The 12,932-nt window shown below is 45.3% G+C and overlaps 2 protein-coding genes across 2 annotated transcripts in view; one reads left to right on the forward strand and one right to left on the reverse strand.

The window, feature by feature from the left end:
• The window catches only part of LOC134983707 (zinc finger protein OZF-like), a 314,293-nt gene that overhangs the window by 187,455 nt on the left and 113,906 nt on the right, over positions 1-12,932 (reverse strand). The gene's annotated exons all lie outside the window — the stretch shown is intronic.
• Positions 12,098-12,932, forward strand: part of LOC134983703 (oocyte zinc finger protein XlCOF22-like) — a 35,178-nt gene continuing 34,343 nt past the window's right edge. The window contains exon 1 of the mRNA XM_063949359.1: positions 12,098-12,178. The gene's annotated coding sequence lies outside the window, so the exon portion shown is untranslated. The remainder of the gene's footprint in view (positions 12,179-12,932) is intronic.

A 12,932-nucleotide genomic window follows, 5' to 3' on the forward strand; every position in this document is an offset into this window, starting at 1 on the left:
GCTATTTCCGCTGTCACGTCATCATATCCCAATGTTATCCTGTGGATAACCTGTGGATCCTGCCAGAGGAACATATATATATATCTAAGAGGATAGAATTTGATCGGTGTTGTTACACTGTTTTGTTGGCAGGTTACTTGATACTTTTGTACCCATTGGTTACTATAGGTCACGTGGACGAGGTTCTCTCCGTGTCCCCGGACGTAGCGTGTGTCAGATGACGTCACTTTGATGCGCTGGAGTGAGCGACGGATGGCGACATGGACGGTTCCACCGGGTATATTAACGACACGGGACATGCACATGCGTGTAGATGGTGACACTAAAACTACTGCATGATCATTGTGAATGTCTGAGGTATTCATAGATGTGTCCAGCACATTTTATTAGGGGGTGCACCGTCGGAGGGGTATGTCTAGCCTTTTGGGCGTGTCTAGCACCATCTATTGACGGTCAACGCAATATAAAATATCCACCCCTGTACCAATCCTAATAAAGCAGATACATTGTCAGATGTTGTGGTGTGCACCAAGCAAACACGCCTGATGCCACTCACTGCAATTACACTGCTCCTCCTCAGCCTGGTCTGGCTCCCCCTCTCTTTCCCCTGCAAGCTGCAGCAGCTTACTTACAAGTCAGTCACTCACTGACACTGACAGTCACAGACTAGTACTGCTGCTGCTGCTGCTGAAAAAACGAATGATGTGTCAATTTTGCCGTCGACCGCCTGCCAGTATTGAATTTGTCTTCCTAAGAGGAACGCTGGCTGCATGCTGATCCTCATCAGTGGCTGGCGTTGGCATAGCATAGAAGGAGAGAGTTGGGCATGTGGCGGGTGGGCGTGCGAGCAGCATGATGTAATCACATTACATCACGCTGTTTTTGTACATGGAGGTGGAGCCGGGAGTATGAAAGCCGTGGCAGTGGCACCCTTGATTAACCCAAGCATCCGGTCAGTAATGCAGTCCTGACAGGGTGCAGCGCAGAGGGGACAGTAATCAGCCTGTTCGGCGATCGCTGCATCAGGCATGTGAGATCGGGATGCCAAATATTAGGGGGTGCCTGTGCGCAACAAGGACCCCCCCACCCCTGCGCACACCTATGGAGGTATTGATACAATGCAAATTTGTTGAGATATTGTTTCTTTTTCAGATGGAACCATGGGTCGTGCACGTGATGCAACTGGCAAAAGGGAGCCACTGGTTTTGTCCGAGACCGGCATTTGTTTGTTGGTGATCCCTTGTAGACAGTGAGTAGTATGGACACCAAGAATATCAGCGGCAGAACAGTGGGCGAAAGTAGATCATGACAAATCGGGACCACAGGCATTTAGGGCGCCTAGCAACCACCAATCGTTCCAAACGCATCAGGAACTGCACAAACAGTGCTATGCCAGACCCAGCCAAGCAGTCCCACAGTCCCAGATCTGGTGAATTGGAGGGCCACGTGAGATGTGGTGGCACGTCAGACTGGTGCTCTAAAAACCTATCCAAGCCTTTCAGCCACTGTTCTGCCGCTGAGAGCATACCTTAAGTTTAACACTAATGTGATAGCTGTTTTTATTGTAATTATTTTGAGCAATAGAGTAGGATCTGCAGTATAGTGGGGTTCCTTGACGGGGGCTGCAGGCTTAAATGCATTGAGCAATACATGAACTAAAACGCCACTGTTTATTATTGTTAGTTAAAATAGTAATGCAAGACACATTTATGTATGTAGTAAGGCTACTTAGATTGAGCAATATTTGATCTGACCATTACATTCCCTAAAGTCATAACTTCAGAACTGCACAGAGCAGGAACTATTATTCACAAGTAATTAGGAATGTGTTCATCATGAATAAGTCCACAATTACCGTCTGAAGGTTACACAATTATTTCAAGTCTACACAACTGATATTTGAGGATAAAGCCTTTAACAGAAAACACCCCTGAAGAAGTCACTATTGACGAAACACGTTGGCGGATACGCAATTTGTATTTAGAGTGAATTGGCAGTGGATAAGAACAAGCCCACCCATGTAAGGGTGACAACAATTGAAAAATGCTTGTCTTATGATTATACAGATATGTACTTGTGATAAGCTTTTAATCTGTTTTACTTGTAGTTCTAGATTCAAATTTCATTTTATTTCTGAATCTCATACTAACTGTATTTGGTGAGCTCAGGTCTACTGTATAGCAGGAAATATTTCTTACCTGCATCATCTAACAAAATGCACATAAATTAGGCACTCCACAAAAAACTTGACTAATTATATTTTATACATATATACACATTTATATATAATCACTAATAATAAACTTCTGCTTGCTACTTTTAATAACATTATAGTGTTGTGTGTAATAACTCTCTACATGTGATATTTGTCATGGATAGCCCAAATGAAAACAGGGCTGATGGCGGAGGAGGGTGTAGGATATGAGATTGCTGTAGTGACTGAGCAATGACAAAATGTGACTTCTGTAATAAGTGTTTATTACTCACCTGTGCTGATATCTGTAGGGATCTCCTCCTCCTTACACTGCTGATCACCCCTCACATACGTCTCTTCTTCTCCCTCTACATCTTCTGTCTTTATATCAGTCACATACGTCTCTTCTTCTCCCTCTATATCTTCTGCCTTCATATCAGTCACATACGTCTCTTCTTCTCCCTCTATATCTTCTGCCTTCATATCAGTCACATACGTCTCTTCTTCTCCCTCTATATCTTCTGCCTTCATATCAGTCACATACGTCTCTTCTTCTCCCTCTATATCTTCTGCCTTTATATCAGTCACATACGTCTCTTCTTCTCCCTCTATATCTTCTGCCTTTATATCAGTCACATACATCTCTTCTTCTCTCTCTATATCTTCTGCCTTTATATTAGTCACATACGTCTCTTCTTCTCCCTCTATATCTTCTGCCTTTATATCAGTCACATACGTCTCTTCTTCTCCCTCTATATCTTCTGCCTTTATATCAGTCACATACGTCTCTTCTTCTCCCTCTATATCTTCTGCCTTTATATCAGTCACATACGTCTCTTCTTCTCCCTCTATATCTTCTGCCTTTATATCAGTCACATACGTCTCTTCTTCTCCCTCTATATCTTCTGCCTTTATATCAGTCACATACGTCTCTTCTTCTCCCTCTATATCTTCTGCCTTTATATCAGTCACATACGTCTCTTCTTCTCCGCCTATATCTTCTTCCTTTATATCAGTCACATACATCTCTTCTTCTCCCTCTATATCTTTTGCCTTTATATCAGTCACATACATCTCTTCTTCTCCCTCTGTATCTTCTGCCTTTATATCAGTCACATACGTCTCTTCTTCTCCCTCTATATCTTCTGCCTTTATATCAGTCACATACGTCTCTTCTTCTCCCTCTATATCTTCTGTCTTTATATCAGTCACATACGTCTCTTCTTCTCCCTCTGTATCTTCTGCCTTTATATCAGTCACATACGTCTCTTCTTCTCCCTCTATATCTTCTGCCTTTATACCAGTCACATACGTCTCTTCTTCTCCCTCTATATCTTCTGCCTTTATATCAGTCACATACGTCTCTTCTTCTCCCTCTGTATCTTCTGCCTTTATATCAGTCACATACGTCTCTTCTTCTCCCTCTATATCTTCTTCCTTTATATCAGTCACATACGTCTCTTCTTCTCCCTCTATATCTTCTGTCTTTATATCAGTCACATACGTCTCTTCTTCTCCCTCTGTATCTTCTGCCTTTATATCAGTCACATACATCTCTTCTTCTCCCTCTATATCTTCTGCCTTTATATCAGTCACATACATCTCTTCTTCTCCCTCTGTATCTTCTGTTTTAACATCAGACAGACTTTCTACCTATAAAAAAAACAAAACACTATAATGACATTTGCATACAGTCAGACTAAACTGAGGTGAAACAGTATAATATCAGTGTATAAGACACACAGCTACTCTACAGATCATATAGTGACAGTCACTTTGGTACATTGGGGAGACCCTAAATCCCACCTACCTGATCCTCCTGTGGGATCCTGTGATTCTTCTCGGTACAATCCTGGGAATACAGAGGACGGGGACATCTCTCTGGGGTATCTCTGTTACTGGGCCCATCTGTAAGAGACACACAGTGACTGAGTACAGTGTATATATGTGATTATCAGATGATGTGTGTATATAGGTACCCTCATACCTGCTCTCCCCTGTACAATACATGACAGTCTTCTCTTACCCAGTGATGTGAGGGGCCGGTGATTCTCCATCATCACGTCCTTGTACAGACCCCTGTGTTCCTCTATATACTCCCCCTCCTGCATGGAGACATAGACAGTGACATCCTGACACCTTATAGGAACCTAACACCCACAGTGACACATTCATCACCCAGACACATCCCCTGGTGTTATTGTATAATGTCCCATTCCCAGCAGTCACCTCTCCAGTCATCACCCAGACACATCCCCCGGTGTTACTGTATAATGTCCCATTCCCAGCAGTCACCTCTCCAGTCATCACCCAGACACATCCCCTGGTGTTACTGTATAATGCCCCATTCCCAGCAGTCACCTATCCAGTCATCACCCAGACACATCCCCTGGTGTTACTGTATAATGTCCCATTCCCAGCAGTCACCTCTCCAGTCATCACCCAGACACATCCCCTGGTGTTACTGTATAATGTCCCATTCCCAGCAGTCACCTCTCCAGTCATCACCCAGACACGTTCCCCGGTGTTACTGTATAATGCCCCATTCCCAGCAGTCACCTCTCCAGTCATCACCCAGACACATCCCCTGGTGTTACTGTATAATGTCCCATTCTCGGCAGTCACCTCTCCAGTCATCACCCAGACACATCCCCTGGTGTTACTGTATAATGTCCCATTCTCGGCAGTCACCTCTCCAGTCATCACCCAGGCACATCCCCTGGTGTTACTGTATAATGCCCCATTCCCAGCAGTCACCTCACCAGTCATCACCCAGAGACGTACCATGGTGTTACTGTATAATGTCCAATTCCCAGCAGTCACATCTCCAGTCATCACCCAGAGACGTACCATGGTGTTACTGTATGATGTCCAATTCCCAGTCACCTCTCCAGTCATCACCCGGACACGCCCCCCGTTGTTACTGTATAATGTCCAATTCCCAGCAGTCACCTCTCCAGTCATCACCCAGACACATCCCCCGGCGTTACTGTATAACACCCCATTCCCAGCAGTCACCTCTCCAGACATAACCCAACACGTCACCCGGTGTTACTGTACAATGTTCCATTCCCAACAGTCACCTCTCCAGTCATCACCCAGACACGTCCTCTGTTGTTACTGTATAACGTCCCATTCCCAGCAGTCACCTCTCCAGTCATCACCCAGACACATCCACGGTGTTACTCTATAATGCCCCATTCCCAGCAGTCACCTCTCCAGACATAACCCAACACGTCACCCGGTGTTACTGTATAATGTACCATTCCCAGCAGTCATCTCTCCAGTCATCACCCGGACACATCCCCTGATGTGACTGTATAATGTCCCATTCCCAGCAGTCACCTCTCCAGTCATCACCCAGACACATCCCCTGGTGTTACTGTATAATGCCCCATTCCCAGCAGTCACCTCTCCAGTCATCACCCAGACACATCCACCGGTATTACTGTATAATGTCCCATTCCCAGCAGTCACCTCTCCAGTCATCATCCAGACACGTCTCCTGGTGTTACTGTATAATGCCCCATTCCCAGCAGTCACCTCTCCAGTCATCACCCAGACACATCCCCTGGTGTTACTGTATAATGCTCCATTCCCAGCAGTCACCTCTCCAGTCATCACCCAGACACGTCCCCTGGTGTTACTGTATAATGTCCCATTCCCAACAGTCACCTCTCCAGTCATCACCCAGGCACATCCCCGGTGTTACTCTATAATGCCCCATTCCCAGCAGTCATCTCTCCAGTCATCACCCGGACACATCCCCTGATGTGACTGTATAATGCCCCATTCCCAGCAGTCACCTCTCCAGTCAGCAGCTGAATGATCTTGTTGGTGAGTTCTAGTATCTTCTGGTCATTGTGTCTCTTATGTATTAGTGTGTCAGTGAGTGAGGTAGAGGCACCGTGATGGGGCTTTAGGTCTGGCTTAGTCCACCTGCAACACGAGGATGGTTGCTGGGGGTCTCACGCTCACCGGATGTCTTCTTCACTATGGTGCAGTCCTGCTAAATGGGGGAGACATCAATATCACTGTAAATACTCCCAGATCTCCTCACCTCCCCAGTCATGTCCCTGTATTATTATTATAGATAATAGGATTTTAATACCTACCGGTAATTCCTTTTCTCTTAGTCCGTAGAGGATGCTGGGGATGCTTCAAGAACCATGGGGTATAGACAGGATCCGCAGGAGACATGGGCACTTTAAGACTTTGAATGGGTGTGAACTGGCCCCTCCCTCTATGCCCCTCCTCCAGACTCCAGTTTAAGTAACTGTGCCCAGGAAGACGGCCATTACGAGGAAATAATTTATTGTTAAACCACGGTGAGCATCTTACCAGCTCACACCTCCAGTATGGCGCAGAACGTTCCATTCAATAGAACACCAGCCGACGGCATGAAGAATATGAAGCAATATGCTGACATAAAGCATAACACAACCTGTGGGTAAACACAACCAATTACAGCATAACGCATGCCACAGCATGAATAACGTCAGCAACAGGCTGACTTAAACGCAACACACCATGTGTGTAACCATACCCAATAACTGCAGATACAGTACGCACTGGGACGGGCGCCCAGCATCCTCTACGGACTAAAAGAAAAGGATTTACCAGTCGGTACTTAAATTCTATTTTCTCATACGTCCTAGAGGATGCTGGGGATGCTTCAAGAACCATGGGGTTTATACCAAAGCTCTAGAACGGGCGGTAGAGTGCGGATGACTCTGCAGCACTGATTGGCCCAACAAGAGGTCCTCATCAGCCAGGGTATCAAACTTGTAAAACTTTGCAAAGGTGTTTGAACCCGACCAAGTAGCTGCTCACCAAAGTCGTAATGCCGAGACCCCTCGGGCAGCCGCCCAGGATGCGCCCACCTTTCTGGTAGAATGGGTCTTCACCGATTTCGGTAACGCTAATCCAGCCGTAGAATGAGCCTGCTGAATCGTATCACAGATCCAGCGTGCAATAGTCTGCTTGGAAGCAGGAGCCCCAATCTTGTTGGGATCCTACAGGACAAACAGAGCCTCCGTTGTCCTAATCTGAGCCGTTCTGGCGACATAAATTTTCAAAGCTCTGACCACATTGAGAGACTTCTATTCCGTCAAGACTTCAGTAGCCACTGGCACAACAATAGGTTGGTTCATGTGAAACGATGAAACCACTTTTGGCAGAAAATTGCTGATAAGTTCTCAACTCCGCTCTATCCGTATGGAAGATTAAATAGGGGCACTTGTGGGACAAAGCCAAACTCTCAACAGTTCTGTGTCTAACAGTATTTCCAACGCCGACTACAGCGTCGTTGGGATCAACAGTGATTCTGGCAAGTTCAGGAGCCAACTACTTTGTTGAAGAACTGTCAGGGAGAATGCAACGTTTTGCACCACTTGGTTTCTTGACCTCGCCGTAATCAGGAGAGCGTCCCAGTACAGAATAATGACTCTTTTACTATCGAAGGAAAACCATCATATCGCCATCATTCCAGTGAATTGGTAATGACAATCCTGAATAGCAAACCCAGGTAAGCCTAATGCGGAAGAAACCTTAATTAGACCCCCTTTCTCCTTTTCCAGATTGGAGATTCCTGCCCTGAGAGATTCCAGCTTGTAGTTCAACTTCTTAAGTAGAAATTTTTGGGATTTTAGATATAGGATTGTTCTGACCGAGACGTCCGGCCTAGGGAGCACGAAAAAGCTTGAATAACAGCTTTTTTGTTTTTGTGACCGGGACAGCAGGACAATGACCTGATCCTGACACAACTCTTGTATGGCGTTGCATACTACCTCCCCGTCCACAGGAGAATCGGTAAGGTCTATTTGAAATATCGGTGAAGGGAAACGTCTGGAAACTGCAGTATGTCCCCCTTGGGACTCTATTCTTAAACTCACTGGTCCATGTCCGTTCCAGGACTGACTGAAGAGTATTATACGTGGTCCCACCAGTGTAGACTCCCGCAAGATAGACCCAGCGTCATGCGGTGGATGTGGCAGAAACAGAGGAGGATTTCTGCTTCAGCAAACTTGAAAAGACTGCTGACCTCTGACCTTTTCACCTTCCTCTACCTGCAAAGAAAGGGAAATCCGTATCTATTCGGTCGAAATGACTGCATCCTACAATAATGCATCACCAACCGTTGTGAGGGAACATAGGGCAAGAAGGTAGACTTACCAGTGGTATTTGCTGCGATCAACTTAACAAGACCATCCCCAATCCAGGTTTTACCTTCATAGGGAAGGGACTCCAGTTCTTCTCGGAGTCAGCCTCAGCATTCCATTGGTGAATCCACAACGCCCTCCTAGTCGAGACCGCCATGGAATTGGCCCGCTAACCCAAGAGTCCTATATCCATTGTGGTCGCACGGCAGTCTGCAGCAATGTTATAAATATTACCCAACTTCAGGAGTACCCTGCATATAACTACTCCCCCATGCGCACGTAATGCAAGTATAATCAACGTACAAGCGGACACATAGAGTATCACATATGTTGCTGCATACGATCCTTTGTGACAGAGCCCCAGAACAGGGGGTGACTCTCACTTTATTCTATCCACGGCGGGAAAAGAATAAACACTCAGAATCCTCTTGAGGATTTGAAAATATCTGGTCACGGCCACTCAGCACATGAGAAGGAATAACTTTACCTCAGCATTCATTATAAATGGTTTATATATATACATATACCTTTAAATACAGCTATACACACAAATATATATATATATATATATATATATATATATAACTCATATATAAATAGCCCTTTTGACAGGAACAGCAGGGTTCCTAGTGACGTTAATACGTTCTTAATGTGTATGAAACATGTACTGAATGCCGATTTTGTGGATCTAGTCAGGAAACATTATGGTCGACATAAGAAACAGTATTCGTGTCGATCTCCGGGAGTAGTAACTGGGCAAAGTATCGGACTTTTGGCTCTGCAAGGGGGGTGACGGCGGGCTCTGGGAACGAGCATCTAGGCGTACCTAGCGATCAGACCCTCTGGAGCTAATGGTGTCCAGTAGCCAAAGAAGCAGAGCCTTGAAACTCACAAAAGTAGGTCTGCTTCTCTCCCCTAAGTCCCACGATGCAGGGAGACTGTTGCCAGCAGTGCTCCCTGAAGATAATAAACCTAACAAAAAGTATTTTCAGAGAAACTCAGTAGAGCTCCCCTGTGTGTGACCAGTCTCACTGGGCACAGAATCTAAACTGGAGTCTGGAGGAGGGGCATAGAGGGAGGAGCCAGTTCACACCCATTCAAAGTCTTAAAGTGCCCATGTCTCCTGTGCATCCCGTCTATACCCCTTGGTTCTTAAAGCGTCCCCAGCATCCTCTAGGACGTATGAGAATTTAGTAATGTCATGGTGACATTCCAAGATCCCCTCACCTCCCCAGTCATGTCCCTGTATTATTACTGTAGTTATACGTGATGTAAATGTGACGCTCCCAGATTCCCTCACCTCCCCAGTCATGTCCCTGTATTATTACTATATATGTGATGTCACTGTGACATTCCCAGATGCCCTCACCTTCCCAGTCATGTCCCTGTATTATTACTATAGCCATAACTGATGTCACTGTCACATTCCCAGATCCCCTCACCTCCCCAGTCATGTTCCTGTATTATTACTATAGATATAAGTGATGTCACTGTGATGCTCCCAGATCCCCCTCACTTCCCCCATTCATGTCCCTCTATTACTACTAGTATAAGTGAAATCACTGTGACATCACCACCACTCCCAATGTATTATAATAATAATAATAATAATAATAATAATAATACCAGGACACCACAAGCTGCTGTCCCTGTATAATAATAACCATACACAAAAACCTGCTCCCCCATATTATACTAATAACAACAGGACACCCCATTCTGCTCTCCCTTTATAGTAATAATAAAATGACACCACAGGCTGCTCCCTTCTGTATAATAATAATAATAATAATAATAATAATAATAATAATAATAATAATAAATAACAACAACAGGACAGCACAGCCTGCTACCCCTGTATAATAATAATGACAGGACACCACAGGCTGCTGACCCTGTATAATAAGTGAACACCACTAGCTACTCCTTCTTTATAATATTAATAATAGGACACAACAGGCTGCTCCTCCTGTATAATAATAATAACAAGTCACCACAGGCTGCTCCTCCTTTATAATAATAATAATAAATATAATAATAATAATAACAGAACACCACAGGATGCTCCCCTGTAAAATTATAACAACAACACCAATGCACACCACAGGCTACTCCCCCTGCATAATAGTAATAATAATAACAATAACAACAACAACAACAACAACAGGACACCACAGGCTGCTCCCCCGGTATTATAATAATAATAATAATGCTTCCCCTGTATAATAATAATAATAGGACACCACTGGCTACTCCCCCTGTATTATAATAATAATAATAACTGTACACCACAGGCTGCTCCCTCTGTATAATAATAACAGGACACCACAAGCTGCTCCTCCTGTATAATAATAACAGGACACCACAATCTGCTCCTCCCATATAATATCAACAGGACACCACAGGCTGATCCTCCTGTATAATAAATATAATTAATATAATAATAACTGTACACCACAGGCTGCTCCCTCTGTATAATAATAACAGGACACCACAGGCTGATCCTCCTGTATAATAAATATAATTAATATAATAATAACTGTACACCACAGGCTGCTCCCTCTGTATAAAAATAACAGGACACCACAGGCTGATCCTCCTGTATAATAATAATAATAACAACAACAGGACACCACAGGCTGCTCCCCCTGTAGAGTAGGATGCCACAGGCTGCTCCTCCTGTATACTATGACAACACAAGATTTTACCCCTGTAAGTTATGACAACACAGGCCACTCCCCCTGTATACTATGACAACACAGGATGCTACCCCTGTATACTATGACAACACAAGATTTTACCCCTGTAAGTTATGACAACACAGGCCGCTCCCCCTGTATACTATGACAGCACAGGATGCTACCCCTGTATATTATGACAACACATGCTGCTCCCCTTGTATACTATGACAACACAGGCCGCTCCCCTTGTACAGCACAATGCCACAGGACACAACACCTGTAATGTCCCGTGTATACAATTATGGTAATGGCGGGGTCTGCGCCACCTGTATTACGGTAACGGCGGGGTCTGCGCCCCCTGTATTATGGTAACGGCGGGATCTGCGCCACCTGTATTACGGTAACAGCGGGGTCTGCGCCGCTTGTATTATGGTAACGGCGGGGTCTGCACCACCTGTATTACGGTAATGGCGGGGTCTGTGCCACCTGTATTACGGTAATGGCGGGGTCTGCACCTCCTGTATTACGGTAACGGCGGGGTCTGCGCCACCTGTATTACGGTAACGGTGGGGTCTGCGCCCCCTGTATTACGGTAATAGGACACTAGAGTGTCAGCCACCTGTACAGGGATAATGCAGCACCAGAGGCTGCTCCAGCTGCACTATAACAAGGCACCAGGGGCTGCTCCCCCTGTAGTACAGAACCTGACACCAGAGCTGCTCAGCCTATAGAATAATAATAATAATAATATCATTACCTGCTGCCAGACACAGCAATGGCTGCTCTCTGCTCCTGCTGCCTTGTGGGAATGATAGAAGGAAGGCGGAGCTCAGACCAGGGGAAAATGGCCGCCGCTCCTGACGTCACTACACGGCCAGGGAACCTATTGCTGCTGCCGGACTGGTCTACAAGAAAATGGCCGCCGGACTCCTGAACTGAGGACATGTGTTAACATTCCTTACATAGGCCTGGGCTGTGGGCGGGGTGTAGTAGGGGAGGGGCCAGTAACCAGTAAGCAGCCTTTGCCAATCATGCCCTACTTCCTGCCTGTGCGTTCCACCTTACTTCCGGACTGTGCGGTCCACATGCAGGAAGTGAGTTTTCATCGACTGCTGCAGCCTCCCAGTGTCCGTGGAGATCAGGTAATGGCGTCTTACTGTACAGGGGGAGCAGCATGTGGTGTCCTGATATTATTATTATACAGGGGGAGCGGCCTGTGGTGTCCTGTTATTATTATTACACAAGAGGAGCAGCCTGTGGTGTCCTGTTATTATTATTATACAGGGGGAGCAGCCTGTGGTGTCCTGTTGTTATTATTACACAGGGGGGGCGGCCTGTGGTGTCCTGTTATTATTACACAGGAGGAGCAGCCTGTGGTGTCCAGTTATTTTTATACAGTGGGAGCAGGCTGTGGTGTCCAGTTATTATTATTATACAGGGGGAGCAGCCTGTGGTGTCCTGTTATTGTTATACAGGTGGAGCAGCCTGTGGTGTCCTGTTATTATTATACAGGAGGAGCAGCCTGTGGTATCCTGTTATTAATATTATTATACAGGGGGAGCGGCCTGTGGTGTCCTGTTATTTTTTTTATTATACAGGGGGAGCAGCTTGTGGTGTCCTTTTATAATCAGGAGGAGCAGCCTGTGGTGTCCTGTTATTATTATTATACAGGGGGAGCAGCCAGTAGTGTCCTATTATTATTATTATTATTATTATTATTATTATTATTATACAGGGGGAGCAACCTGTGGTGTCCTGCTATTATTATTATTATTATTATACAGGGGGAGCAGCCTGTGGTGTCCTGTTATTATTATACAGAGGAAGCAGCCTGTAGTATCCTGTTATTATTATTATACAGGGGGAGCGGCCTGTGGTGTCCTGTTATTATTATTA

This window comes from Pseudophryne corroboree, assembly GCF_028390025.1.
Source record: "Pseudophryne corroboree isolate aPseCor3 chromosome 3 unlocalized genomic scaffold, aPseCor3.hap2 SUPER_3_unloc_21, whole genome shotgun sequence".
NCBI lineage: Eukaryota > Metazoa > Chordata > Amphibia > Anura > Myobatrachidae > Pseudophryne > Pseudophryne corroboree.